The sequence below is a fragment of the Balaenoptera borealis genome (genome assembly GCF_965194805.1).
Source record: "Balaenoptera borealis genome assembly, chromosome: 2".
NCBI lineage: Eukaryota > Metazoa > Chordata > Mammalia > Artiodactyla > Balaenopteridae > Balaenoptera > Balaenoptera borealis.
Genome location: NC_138867.1, coordinates 148895870 through 148911361, shown reverse-complemented (window position 1 = coordinate 148911361; position 15492 = coordinate 148895870). Strand labels below are relative to the sequence as shown.

The following is a 15492-nucleotide window of genomic DNA, read 5'->3' as shown; positions in this document are numbered from 1 at the left end:
AAATGTTGTCTGTTTTGTTTTTTAACTTTTTACCTTTATCTTCCTCCCTCATCACACGTCAGGTGGCTTGAGTAATCTTCAAGCTGTTTTGCAGCAACATAGTCATTGCCATACATCATAATAAAAATAATAACTGTCATTTATTGGGCTGTATGCCAGGCATATTGCTAAATACTTTAGGTGTGTTATTTAATTCTCACACTAATAGTAGGTGATAGTATATCTGATTTTACAGGTGAGGAGAGGCTCATAAAGCTTACCTGACTTGTCTAAGATTAGTTAATAAGTGAGCGAGGAGGCAGTGGATCAGTAGTGGCCCAGCTTTTTCCCAAGAGCAGTTTTGTTGAAAAAGAAGGAAGGAAAGTCTGTGAAATTAGTCCTTTGCATCTTACTGTGAAGGTATTGGGAAGTTTTCTTTTTCCAGGGACTTTGGAGTTTTGTTTGGCCATGAAAAGAATCCAGGTCTCTGAGTCCCTTATCTCTTGTCTTCATGGCACTGTACCAATTCTCCTTCCCTCTTAGTTGCTCATCTTTGCAGGCTTGTTGGGCAAATTCGAATTCCAAAACAGAAGAGTGCCTGCAAACCCCGAAGACATTGACTTGTACTTTATTCTTCCACAAAACGATGGTGAGTGGTTCTATTCTGCTGGACTAAGCCTGGAAGACTCGTCATATTCATCGCTCAAAGCAATTGATTAACCCTTGAGAAAACAGGCCAATAACTAAAGTTTGTTTACACAGTGACTCAGCCTTAGTCCAGAATTAGGTAATAGGTCTTTATTACCTTTGCTTTCTTTCCTAGAAAAAGAATTGACTAAGTCCTAATAGTGGAGTGCTTGTAGCATTTGGAGGTCCTTATAAAAACTTCAGATGTTGTCACTAAACATTTTTCAAGATCCCCAGGATGACATCCTTCTCATTTCAGTTCTTCCTCATTAAAAGAAAAAGGTGCAGTTTTCATTTTTCTTGACTCGGTCATCAAGGTTCTTCTCTTGAGTCGTGTGTGTGTGTGTTTCTGTGTTTCTTCCCTCAAAAGACACTAATAGGTCTGTGTGATAATATTTTGCTAGCCACATCTCTTTCCCCAAATCTTAACAGACATTTATTCTGCAATTTGAGATTGTAATTGAAAACAGGGGAATAGAAGAGGCCAGGAAATCTTTAAACAAAGGGACATTAAACTACATCCCAAAAAGTGGGAAAATTGGGCCTCTTCATAATAGGCATACTATGTCTTTGTGTTGAATAACCACAGCTAATCTTAATACAACTCTGCCTTGGGAGACATACTGCAAAAAAGGCTAAGGATAGCTCAGGCTCTGGCACTAGTCAGCTGTGTGATTTTGAGCAATTCACGTAACATCACTGCATTTCAGTTTTCTCATTTCCAAAGGTAATGTTCAGTGTTCCTCAAACTTCGTTATCTGTATATCCTTCTTCGTGGTTTTTTTCTTTTTTTTAATTGTTGTTGATGCCTCCTCACATCTGTACTCTTATTGAGCTAACATTAAAATAAGCCTCTTTTTTTTCCTTTTAACTGAGGTAAATATTGTAGATGAGGAATGAAAGGCAGGTGTGAAAGATAGTGAAGACAATGGCCAGGAAAGAATAAGCTACAGCCTAGAAAGGCCAGGGCAGAGGAAAGTGGGTTGGAGGCTGGAAAGAGTTTGCCAGAACAGGTGAGGGCAGACAGAGCTGGGCTTCCTGGAAGTTCTTTAGGAAAAGAAGTTTGGGCCCAGTGATGGAGAGAGTAGGAGGATCTAAGACTAAAGAGGGTTCTAAATTAAAAGGTTGCCAGTAGGGGCTTAGGAAAGAGGACTCTTGGGGCCGCAGAGCTGTCTGCTCCACGTTGAAGCACACTGGGCTTCCTCCCTCAGCCTCTTTCTCCAACCCCACCCTGCTGGAACCTCAGGCCACCACCTTGTGCTTCCTTCAGGCTCACTGGTGTCTAACCTGTCCCCTACAGCCCCTCTTTAGGGAAGGCAGAGCCGAGGGAAAGTGCAGCGTGGGAGTTGGGACCCTGGAGGGAAGGTTGGAGGGGGATTCAGAGGTGGGGGCAGAAGGATGGATGAGGTTAGGAGGGGCCAGAGAAGCTGGAGGTTTTAGAATAGGGAAACAGGAGGGGATGAATAACAGCCATATCAAACTGAGCAGGTTGTGTCTTGAGATACTGTGCTGCATAGTATCTGGTGAGTTATGTGTAAACTACCTGAAACAATAATTGTTGTATACAATTGCATCTACCTCAATATGTTGCATGGTGTGGTATGTGTAGAGGTAGTAAAAAAATACCTAAAATAACATCCCTAACCATTTGGGAAATATCCAGGTTGATGCGATTATATTGAACAATTGTCATGTACTAATGTCCTACATATGCTACCTCATTTAATCTTATGATACCTACTGTGAGGACGGGTATATTAGTCTATATATTTTATGGATGAAGAAACTGAGGCTCAGAGACATTCAAGGACATGTAATTGGATTGGAAGCCAGATTTTTGGAGTACGTCTGGGCTTCAAGGGATGCTTCCAGCCTTACTGTTCTGTTCCACCTCTCCCTGCCCCCCACTGTTGCCAATTTCTGAAAGGGAAAAGATTCTTAGTGAGAAAGGGCAACTTATGGGCTCCATGTTCCGTGCCATTTATTTTATAAACTTTACAATCAAAAGTCTGCAGATCAAATGACTTACCTATCTTTGTTTTTGGCAGTTTTCTTCATCATAATTATTTCAAATAACCTGATTCTCTTTTCATCATGGTTTTACATTCAAGCGATAAGAGAGCTAATTGGAAGAATTAAAGAATGACTGAAATAGAACTTGACCTTGACCTTGGTGGTGGAACGTGCTCAAGTTTTGGAGTTAGAAGGCATGGATTTCAGTTTTGGTGCTACCCCTTGCGGTGGCCATGGTTAAGCTATTTAAATTCTCCAAGTCTCAGTTTCATCCCATGTATAATAATAATATGGATAATAATACCACTTCATACAGTTGTTGAAAAGGGAAGGAAAAGATAAGATGTCTGTGACAGCATTTTGTTAAGAACAAGGCACTTATGGATAGAAAACATTATATTGTGTTGGACATTGACATAATGATTAGGTCTTTCTCCAAGAGCAAAACAGAATTTTGGTATTCATTATATTTGCTTGGTTAATGCCTACTATCACACTGCTGGTTTGAATTACAAATCTAGTTTTCTATTTCTCCCTAACAAATGAATGCAAAGATTGCCAAATATTTACTCACTTTGCACTGTGTGGATATATTGGGGGAACCACTGACGGAAACCGCCCACCCTAGCCAGCCCTGATAGTAACCACTTGCATGAGTTATCTTACAACAGGAGGTCCTGGTAAGGAATGCAGAACTAACAAGCTACCACCAACTGGAAGAATTTAGGAAAGGTCAAAAGGATGGAGGAGATGCCAGTCCATATGTCGGGCCAACCTCCCAGAATCCTTCTTGCTGGAATCCATCTTGGTTGAGCGATGCATGCACCACTAGGAAGGACCCTGAGTCAGAGTGATTGGCCAGAGACAAGTCGGAAACTAACCCCATCACCATAAAACCCGAGACTGCAAGCCACTTGCCAGAGCAGTTCTCCTGGGCCCTGCTGCTCTCCTCCTTATTGGAAGGTGCCCCTTCCCAATAAACTCTCTTGCTTTGTCAGCACGTGTGTCTCTTCGGACAATTCATTTCCGAGTGTTAGGAGCCCACTCTCGGGCCCTGGAAGGGGGTCCTCCTTTCCTGCAACAGATATAGCCCAAGTAAGAGAGTTTAATATAATAAAAACTTTCACAGGCACTACTTGATCATTAAGAAATTTTGGGGGCTTCCCTGGTGGGGCAGTGGTTGAGAATCTGCCTGCTAATGCAGAGGACACGGGTTCGAGCCCTGGCCTGGGAAGATCCCACATGCCGCAGAGCAACTGGGCCCGTGAGCCACAACTACTGAGCCTGCGCGTCTGGAGCCTGTGCTCCGCAACAAGAGAGGCCGCGACAGTGAGAAGCCCACGCACCGCGATGAAGAGTGGCCCCCGCTTGCCACAACTAGAGAAAGCCCTCGCACAGAAACGAAGACCCAACACAGCCATAAATAAATAAATAAATAAATAAATAAACCAAACATACGCATCTGATTCAAGATCCTCATTTTTGGAATCGGAGTCTTCTAATATCCCACCAATATTCACCTGAATCTGCTGCTACAGAAACTGCCAATTAATTAGCAAATATTTATTGAGACTTTACTCTTGGTAGAGCATTTTTATGAAGTTGAGCATGCAGTTGCCAGAGGCAACTGTACACAACCATGCTGTACAGCCAAGGGGCATCATTCATATGGACTGGGATGCCATGGTACTGCTCGAAGGTATGCAGTGCGGAGGCTGAAATATATATTTTCTGGTTTAGCAATGAAAGTACAAAATAATTTCAAATGATGCCCCACAGGGCTTTTGCAAACAGTGATAATTTGTACTTGGAAGTTTATTTCAAGGGAAATTCAAACATTTCAACCCAGAATTATCTGGTAGCCTACTATGAATTAATGAAAGAATTCAAAGGCAATACTTTGTTTCAAATTCATCAGACCTCTCCTTTCCTGAAGCAATAGAAAAATTTACCCTGAAAGGGCTTAGAAGAATGAAACAAAAGGTGATTGTATAAACCCTCTCAAAATTCTAAATCAAACCAAGAGTGTGATTACTTTCTTCCTAAGGCAGGGCAAGAAATCAAAGATATTTCTAAAATCTTCAAAACTGAAGCATTAAATTCTGCTTTCTTCCAAGTCTGACATCTTTTAACAGTAAAATTATTGACAGTTGGTTCTTGATTTGCGATTAAGAAAACAAGTACTCATATTGAGTAATAATTTTATTTTTTAAGGTAAGTAGCCGTCACTCAAATATTTCAGATTTAAACCTAATTAGTTAATTATACCTATCACGTTCCGATATAAATATTGAATTATTTTACCGATTGCAAGTTATGTTTTCTCTCTTCTTGAAAAGCTGTAACTTGGAGTTTTAAAATCAACTTAAGGGGGACAATATTGGATATAAAAAATCTCCCTTCTCTGCCTTATAAAAATAGTTTAAGAATCAAATTATGCAGTGGCAATTTAGCAATTGAATTAAATTAAAATTATCAAAAGAAAGGTATGGAAACATTACTCTTAATGAGTGATCTGTTTGATCCTGAACTGGAAATGTTCCTAGGAAGTAAGAGTATAGAATGGAGTTTTGTAAAAAATAATGGACTGAGAATGAAAAAACAAAAACAGAATCAAAAACAGAAAACCAAACCCCACACTGGATGATCCTGCTGGCCTCATTTCACTTTTGTGTCTCTGGAAGGTGTGGGTGTAATGGCTGGTTCAGTTGGTAATACTTGATCCACAAGGTCATCTACGAGTCATCAGTACAAACCGTCTGAAGAGTATGAGACCTCCAAATGTTTCTTTTAATCTATGCAGAATCAGATTACTATTTTGAAGAATCTTTGCTATGTGATGGGGCAATCAGTCCATTCATTGTAGTAAATTAAGCTCTTATCTGGTGATCTGAGCCATGTAGACAATCATGATTGGATTCATATTAGCAGGTAAGAATTTCTAGGGGTTATGGGTTCACTCTTACTGGAAAAGTATAAATTAAAGCAGTTTCCTCATAAGATATTGTTCATAGAATTGGTTGCCTTTGGACATTTCTGACCTTGTATAATCACTGTGGTCGGATATTAAATATAGTCATTACAGGTAATGAAGCTGTTTTAAAAAACACTTTAAAAAATGAATACTTATAAAATCAAATGATTATTATTGCATTAAAGGCCATTCCCTTATCCAATTATTCTGTTAGAGAGTGAAACAGCTCTAGAATAGTGCTGGAAAAGACCTTGGTGATCAAGTCATTCTTAGTTGACTGATAAGGAAAGCAAGCTATGTGGAGGCTAAGTTGCTCAAGTTCACCCAGAATGATAATTAAAACCCAGTTATCTTCTTATGAAATTGCCTTCAGAAACACACAAGAAAACCACTCATTGTGGTAGAGACAAACAGAGTTTTCAACCAAAATGGAATAATACATTTGAATCAACACCTCACTCATGAGACTTGCTTTCAAATTATTTGAGGCTTAAATTATTTTTGTTATGGAAAATTTCAAACATATACAGAAGTACAGAGAAAAATATAATGAACCCTAGTGTACCTATTATTCAGTTTCCATATTATAAAACATTTTGTTAGTCTTATATTATTATTTTTTTTTAGATTTATTTTATTTATTTATTTTTTATTTTTGCCTGCGTTGGGTCTTTGTTGCTGCGTGTGGGCTTTCTCTAGTTGCGGCGAGCGGGGGCTACTCTTCGTTGCAGTGCACAGGCTTCTCATTGCGGTGGCTTCTCTTGTTGTGGAGCACGGGCTCTGCATGCACGGGCTCCAGGAGTTGTGGCACGTGGGCTCAGTGGTTGTGGCTCGTGGGCTCTAGAGCACAGGCTCAGTAGTTGTGGTGCACGGGCTTAGTTGCTCTACAGCATGTGGGATCTTCCTGGACCAGGGCTCAAACCCGTGTCCCCTGCACTGGCAGGTGGATTCTTAACCACTGCGCCACCAGGGAAACCCAGTCTTATATTATTTCCCATCCCTACTACTACTACTATACTACTCCTACTCCTACTCCTCCTCCTACTCCTCCTCCTCCTCCTCCTCCTACTACTACTATTACTACTACTACTACTAGTGATGGTGATAGTGTTTTTGCTGGTATATTTCAGCCTTTAAAGAAAATCCCAACTATCCTGTCATCTAACTAGAGTTACTAGTTTATTATGCACATTATATGCATTATATATGTCTGACATATAAGGGCATATTTTTTTAAAAACAGAAATCAATGCCATTACCATACCTAACAAAATTAACAATTTCTTAGCATTATATAATACCCAGTCCAAGTTTCCGTGATTATTTCAAAAGTGTTTTTTAGAGTTAGTTTATTTGAATCAGGGTCCAAACAAAATGTGCACATCACATTTGGTTTTTATATTTTTAACTCTTTTAATTTATAATGGTCTCTCCTTTTCTTGTTAAAAAATGCTATTGTTTATTGAGTAAACCAAGTTAATTTTCCTGAAGAATGTGCTGGATTCTGAATGTGGCTGATTGGTTTCTTCTGGTGTTTAACTTTTTTGCTACCCTCCTTATTTTTGTACATGGGAAATTAGAACTGGAGGCTTGATTAGAGCCGGGTTTCTTTGTTTTATTCTTCTTTTCTATTTTTTTTTTTGAAGCAAGTGCTTTGTACTTTTTGTTGCATCACATGAGGAGGCATAATTTTGGATGCTCCATTTTCAGATGGTGTCAGCTTGATTTCTTCCTTTTAGAGTTCCTTATCAAATTTCACCTAGTGGTCTTAGCACCTATGATGATTATTGCCCTGATCCATTATTTTATTAGAGGTTGCAGAATGGTGACTTTCTAATTTTACTATACTTTCTGCACTTATTGGCTAGAAATGTTCTGTAAAAGACTTTCCTCAGCAACTATTGGCTTTGCTGAAATATAGCTCATACAGGAAAGTTGGGCTAAGTACTCAATTTATTCCCTTTATTTGTCAGTTTTTAAAGTAATGGGTTGGTGATATAGCCAATTCCTGTAATGAAAATGAGGTTTCTTTTCCAGTATCATTTTTCAAATATTTGCTATATTTTCTTCAGATACTATTATTATTCCTTTTTGATACTCAAATTGTCCCATCTTAGGCTACTAGGAGTCTCTTCAAGATTGGCTCTTGAGTCAGGTTGGCCTTTTGATATCTTGTTCTCTGGCACAACATAAACAATACCTAAAGGAAGAGACAAAATTTCTGCCACAGACATTTAAAGGAATATATTAGTTCTGAGGCTTATAAAAAGAGGTTAGTTTTTTTTGAGTTGACAACGATGTTGGAATAAGTATTCAAAGTAATTCATCTGAAGGGGACAATAGTCATATGAAATTTTTTGGTGATATTTATTCTTAAAAACCCAACCACTTCACATCGTTTTACAGGCATACCTTAAAGTGTGATCTTCATTTTAAACCAAGTGACATGGAAGTTCAGAATATTATATCACATATTGTTCATTAACTATCTTTTTCAAGTGCTGAGAATCCAGGGATGGAAAATAATGCAGGAGAGGCGTACTGACTCAACAAGTTGGGTTTATCATTTAGGTTCCAAAAAAAACCCCCGTTTGGTTTCTGTAAAGGGGAGCGGAGCACACTGACGAAGAGATCAGGTATTGGAATCGGATGTGTATTGTGACTCCTCCGGATCCTGGCTCTGATGCCTGTCAAAGTCACCTAACCTTTTCAAGATTTTTTTCTTCACATGTGAAACAGGGTAATAACGCTGATTTCATCATGTAGGAATTAAGATGTGATGACGTAATTGTAAAGCATTCCACTTAGGACATGCATTGGTGACTGGTGAAAGCAGCATTTGGTAAAGATGTCTGGATGAGGTTGATGGTGGCAGGGAGGACAGTACAGCATGGTGGGGGTGGACCATCGGAAGGAACCACCTGCTGACTTTTCAAGTCCAGAATCCATTAGTCTCCATCATATTTTAGGATGCTAGCTTTATAAAATTTCTGAGAAGGGACTTTACAGGACTTCTGTCTAACCCCCCATGTTATACGTAAGAAAACTGAAGCCCAATGAATTTAAGTGACTTGCAGTAACATCCCTAGCACTGTGAAATGAAAGCACTAAGCCTAGAGCAGCATTGTCCAACAGAAATACAGTGCAAACCACAGACATGATGTTAAGTTTCCTAGTAGCCACTCGTATATATACACATATACAGAACGTCTCAATTCAGACTAGCAACGTTGCAGACATTCAGTACCCCATGTGGCTGATGACCACTATATTGGACAGGACATCCAAAGCTAGTTCTCTTAATTCTCAAGCTTATGCATTCTCTGGTACAAACCATGACCTTATTATTATTCATATCAGAAATAATTGCCTTACAACATACATGGGCCATCAAACATTTTTTATCTTGAAGAAAATGTCACTTGTGGTCATGATGCATTTTAGAGAATTCTAGATAAACCTTTCCCAGAGACCTACCACTTCTAGAATCTCTACCAGTAGCTTACCAATGAGTAATTTTAAAGGAGGACTTTTTTTTTAGACACAAGGTGCTAACTGCAATCATAGAGACATATTTTTCTGAGAACAAGATTTTTGGCTAAAAGTTCTTTCAAAAAATACATTATTAGAGAAAATCAAATTGTTGGCCCATTTCTAGGAGATGCACAAGTTTTTACAGCATGCATTAGCTTCACTCCAGTCTTCATTGTATCTTGCATATTTTAGTTTCCCATTAGCACATTTACTACTTTTTAAAAATACTGTCATTTAAAAATTAAAGTTATACATATACCTGGTTTTAAGAATAAAAAATTACTCTAGAATTATTTTAAAGACAGCAGTTATATCTTTTAACCCTATTTCCTGATTCGCCCTCGCCCCAATCCTCCAGAGACAAATACTTCGAACTCTTCCAGTTACTTCTTCACAATTCTAAATAATAGACTTTTGTTTTATATCTTGACTTTCCAGTTTTAGGCACTTTTATGGCAACTTTTGTGCTATGGAAGATAAAGATTTAGCTCCCTCTCCCCCCTCCCCCCATCGTTCTCCTCCCTTACAAATGTAATCACTCTCCTGACCCCTCTCCCACCTAAAACAGTTATATCATAATTTTGGTTAGAGAGTTCAGTGTTCGGCAATATGACTGTTGTCTGTAAATATTATTCATGCCTTAGTCATGAAGTATACAGTAATTGTTCTTCTTTTTTTACAAAGGCTTTTCTGCTGGAGTTAACAATCTTGTTTTGTTGTTTTATTTGGATTTTCATATACGTATCCAACCCCAAACTCTCTTACCTGAGAAGTGCAGTTTGAGCTTTTGCCTGCAAGATGAATACATGAAAATTAGTTGATGGAGGGGTGGAAAGAGGAAAAGCATCTATTAAGAGGGAAGAATATGTGCAGAGGCCCTCTGGCTATAGGACAATGGTAAAAGAGAAACCATGAGGTGGTCAGGGTGAGTAGAATTTAGAGATTAAGGGAGAGAGAGATGAAATAAACTGCTGGAGAGGCAGGAAGGGCTGGGCCATGCACGGTGTATAGGCACTATTAATGGTTTGGTCTTGATCTTAATTACAGTTAAAAGAAATCCACTTAAGCATTTCCGGCAGGGGAGTGAGATGACCAGAATTACACCTTTTACTCCATTCTGTGCATTCCTTCACTTTTTTATAATGACATTCTATTTTGATTAAGTTAGGATCTTTTCTGTTGTTTGAAATCAATGAAGCTTAACTGATTCTGCAGCTCTCTCGATTTGCATTCTGCTGTCAACACTCAGTTGGACTGGATTTCATTACACTGGGTCCTGTTTTATTCTGTTGCCTGAATATTGCCTAAAGCTACAAATACACTGTCCAAAAGATTCTTTTGTATTTGTAGCATATAGTTGTTTTTGGTTCCCTTTAATAGCTGTTGTTGAATTCAAATCCATTCACAGCTGTCATTTTTCAGGTACAGTTCTCAGGTTAAACCTCTTTTCAGTCAAGTCTTTTAGTGTGTCAAAAAGAACTTTAATTTGTTTCTGGCATGTTATCTCTTTTAAGTCCTAAGAACTCCAGGCATGACCATTGTCACTGCACGATTCAGCTGCAATTCATTTGTTGTCTTGTTCAAAAATTTTAATTTATTTGTAAAAGGGGCAAAAATTCATGATGTGTGAGTATCACATTTTTCCCTTTCCCCTTACCTGAACCTGAAGGTTTTGTGCCTGCCCATGCTACCTCCTCTCCTTTTACCTACTGTGCTCATCAGGCCAGTCAGTGAACCAGGGATGGGGAGGGAGTTGTTTCAAAAAGAGCTAAGAGGTATTGCGAAGTGCAAAAATGCCCGCCCAAAATGCTAGTACAGAAGAGAGTTCAGGAGAGGAACAAGAAAACAGAAGTGTCTGTGATGATAGGGATGTTGGGTAATTAAAACATTTTTTTTTCTAGAAAATGAAGAATGAAGAATGGGGAGAACAATTTTGGGCAGTTACCATGAAAGATGGGGGTGGAAAGAAATGTGAGAAGAATTTTAAGATGTAGTGCAGTAGGTTTATTTTAAAAAATAACTTGAAGAATCAGAATCAGAATTACTTTTTTTTTTTTCTTTGAATGTTGTGAGACTGGGTCATATAGACCCTCACTTATATTCGAGTAGTAGTAGATTTGTACTAAGATTGGGAAACAGCAGATGGAGCTCCAAGTTATTTTTTTGATAAATCATGCTAGTGGCAGAGTTCTTTGCTAGTATGAAGAAATAGGCTCTGGGCATCGTCTGGAAGGAGAGGGCAGTATCAAAAACTACTTTTTCTGCATAAAAACATCATAGGAATGTGATTTTTGAGAGGGTATCTTAAGGGATTAAGGAACCAGGGAGATGGGGAGAGGGTCAAGCAACATGATGAAAGGGCCAGGACTGCAAGGTAAAATATGGCCATTGCAAAATTTCCAGTGGTGAAGATGGCTTGGAGAAATTTAAGAACAGTGATGTGTAATGTTTGATTTATAACTGTTTGCTCTGCCATGACGGAACCCTCCATTGTTATGTCCAACACCACCCTGTGGGAGACATACTTAGGGAGATATTCAGTTAACATTGGGCAGGGAAAAAGATAACTATAGGAGGTTAGAATGAGTAAGAATAAGGCTTCTGTAGGATCTCGAAATAAGAATAAGTAGTAATAATGAGAATATAATTTCCTAAAATCTGTAGAAGCATTGGGAAGAGCATTATGGATTGGGGGGCAGGAGTAATGGAAGCATGACCCTATAAATTGGAAGCAGACACGTGGATTACGAGAATACCGTAGCTTTTCTCCCATCATCGACAAAGTTTGTTTCTTTAGATGGTTTTCATTTTTTTTTGACTGATGTGAAAATCCTCCACAGTCAGCTACTCAAGAAGGAATTTGCAAAGGCCTCCTTTCTACCCAGAACGAAGTGATAATTGAGTTCAAACAACAACAGTAGAAAACTTTGTTGCACTTCTAACAGCAAAGTTGGCAAATCACAAGACATTTAATTATATGGGGCTGGATGGGCTCCTGGGAAACCCAAGGCTAAATACCTTGAACAATTTGTTAAGGGTTCTGCACTCTAAATGGCCTCTAGATCAGCACAGCTGCGGGCAATTTGCAGGAGACTGGCAATGTGGTGTGTGGACCCAGTGGCAGCGAATGCTAATCTGAGACTATCCCCTCCAACAGCTTTTGCCATTTATCATTTTCACATCCAGATGGCTCCCATTGTCTCTCTAGTCCTCTTTTTGTGCAAAGTGGCTGCTCTTAAATCATGGTATATTAGTCTTGGAAGCAATTTTATTATTCATCTAGTAGTCCAATTACAACTCTTTGTAGAAGAGGAATTGGAAACCCAAAGAGGGGAAATATCACGGTTAGAACTACCCAGTTACTTCATGTCACAGCTGAGGCAAGAACATTTATCTCTTGGATCTCAGCCCGGTGCTCATTCCAGTTCACCAGGATCTCATAACTTTGGTGAAAACATGTAGCACAGGATTTGGAGTCAGATGATCTCAAGTCCAGATCTCATCTCTGTTATTTAATGTGACCTGGGAATGTTAACCCTGTTTTCTCGTCTGTAAAATGAGGATGATAATGGAACCTCCATCACAGGCTGTCATGACAACAAATGGATACTGATATTTAAAGTGCTTATTATGGTGTCTGGGTCCATAGTAAATGCTCAGTTAGTGAGCTTTTATCATTATGGCTCCAAGTCTTTTCACATTAAAGCATGAAGAATTGGTTCTTTTTAGGAAGGAAGACAGAAGAGTTTTTTGTTCATGAGCTTCTGGCCAGGCATACGTATTAATAGTATAGTTCAGTTCAGTGATCAATGCTTGCCAACATGATGGTTGAAAATGTCTTTCGATAGGGAACATTTTGCTAGACAGTACGGAGAACGAAAATTTTAAGTTCTTAAATACTGTGCCCCCTGTTGGTATCTGGCATTCATTGGTAATTCATTGGTAATGATCATTAGTGGACCTTGTCAGCAACTTGGGGAACCAAATATAAAGAGACTCTCTGAATTCATGGTATTCTGCATATTTAAGGAACTGTTTGATTTTTCAAGATTATAAAAATGGCTTCAAAATAAAACAACACAATCTTTCTCTGAGTTAAAAACTTGAAATTTTGTAAGGTGATGAGCATCTGGGAGATACTGGAAAAAATATGCACTTGGAAAAAATTAGCAAGAAAACAATAGTGTTTGACGTACTGACATTTATTTACTCTCTACTGAACAGTCTTTCCCATGAGGTCATAACATCTTTACCATTAGTTATAGAAGTTCAATTTCCATGACATCGAAAGCCTCCACAGACTAATTACAGAGGAATTACATGAGGGCGAAAGTTTTAAGATTCAAATTCCTTTGGTTTTACCCTAGAGGTTTTGGTTCAGAAGGTCTAAGGTAGGGCTCAGGAATCTGCATACCTAAAATCTCTCTAGATGATTCTTGGGCACCTAAAATTTGAAAACCACTGGCCCAAGGGAAGTACTGCTTTGGGATTCTGTTGCTTCAAACAAAAATATTCCATGTCTTAAGAAAACCTAACATACTCAAATCTTAGAATTAAAATGACTAGGTAGGACCTGGCGGTACAGTGGTTAGGACTCCTCACTTTCACTGCCGAGGGTCCAGGTTCACTCCCTGGTTGGGGAACTAAGATCCCACAAGTGGTGCGGTGCAGTCAAAAATAAATAAATAAATAAAATAAAATAAAAATGATTAGGCCATGATTATATGCATCTCTCAAGGATTTCTTGCTCTATAAAAAGATTTATGTTTTGTTTTTATAATAGTGAGTTTTTGCACATGTGATGATTTTCTTTGTACAAATTTGATTAATGCCAACCTCCCCTCCCCAAAACAACAATAAAAATCCAAACAAGCAACAAATGTCAATAGTCAGCTCAAATCTGACCTTACCTATGAAATCTTCTTCTGAGTTTAGATGGTCCTTAGTATCTAAGTCACTCACCATCCTGCTTTGTAATACAAGGCATTTTCACCTGTATATAGCTTGTCTCCTTAATTATATTTTGAATACTTTCAAGACAAGGACTGTGAGTACCTTTGCTTGTGTTCCTTGCATTGTTCCCTTCTTTCCTTCTTGCTTGCCGTTATTCATTTATTCATCAAAATTTATCACATGTCTGCTGTAAGTCAGGTTCTGTAATAAGTTCCAGGGTGGAGGGAAATCCAATGACACTAAGATGAGGGTATGGACTATATCAGGTGTTGGCAAACTACAGTTCACTGGCCAAAATCCAGCCAGCTCCTTTTTTTTGTAAGTAAAGTTTTATTGGAATACAGCCATACCCATTCATTTAGGTATTGTCTGTAATAGCTGCTTTTTTGCTTCAGTGGCAGAACTGAGTCGTTGCTATAGAGACTGTATGGCCTGAAAAGCCTAAAATGTTTACTGTAGTCAGCCCTTCATATCCATGGGTTCTGCATTCATGAATTCAACCAACCACAGATTGAAAATATCTTTTAAAAAAATTCCAGAAAGTTCCAAAAAGCAAAACTTGAATTTGCTGCACACTGGCAACTATTTACATAGCATTTGCATTGTATTAGGTATTATAAGTAATCTAGAGATGATTTAAAGTATTTGGGAGGATGTGTGTAGGTTATATACAAATACTACACCATTTTATATAAGGGACTTGAGCATAAGCAGATTTTGGTATTGCAGGGGTTCCTGGAATCAATCCCCCATGGATACCAAGGGACAACTGTATTTGTCCCTTTACAGAAAGTTTGCTGACTCCTGGATTATATGATTGCTAAGGTCCTGCCCAGTTCACAGCACTCCACTGATGAATGCTATGAGCTGGAAGTGCAGGGTCCTGTCAGGGGCTGATGGGTATCTCAGGAGGCAATATTTAATCTGAGACCTGGAGGATTTGTAAGAGTTAAGTAAGGCAGGCCAAGAATGGGGGAAGGGCATTCCAAGTTTTATGAGTTTTATGAGATTTTATTTCCCCAAAAAATGTTGCGGCCCAATAGAAGGGGAAAAGAAAAACATACAGAGACTACCAATATTTATTGTTATTTTATAGGAAATATGATGAAATGATTTATGTTCTGAATCAGTGGTCTTATGACTTTTTTGCAGCTAACTAAGCATGTGGAATTAGATGCCATTTAACCTTTTAGAGCAGGGATCAGCAGACTTTTATCTTAATGGGAAAATAGTAAATATTTTAAGATTTGCCAGCCATACAATCTCTGCCACAACTATTCATTTCTGTTACTGTAGCATGGAAGCAGTTATAAGCAATATGTAAATGAATGAACATTGGCTATGTTTCGATA

At 38.6% G+C, this 15492-nt stretch overlaps 1 long non-coding RNA gene across 1 annotated transcript in view; it reads left to right on the top strand.

The window, feature by feature from the left end:
- The window catches only part of LOC309622727, a 428773-nt gene that overhangs the window by 38977 nt on the left and 374304 nt on the right, over positions 1–15492 (top strand). The window lies entirely within an intron of this gene.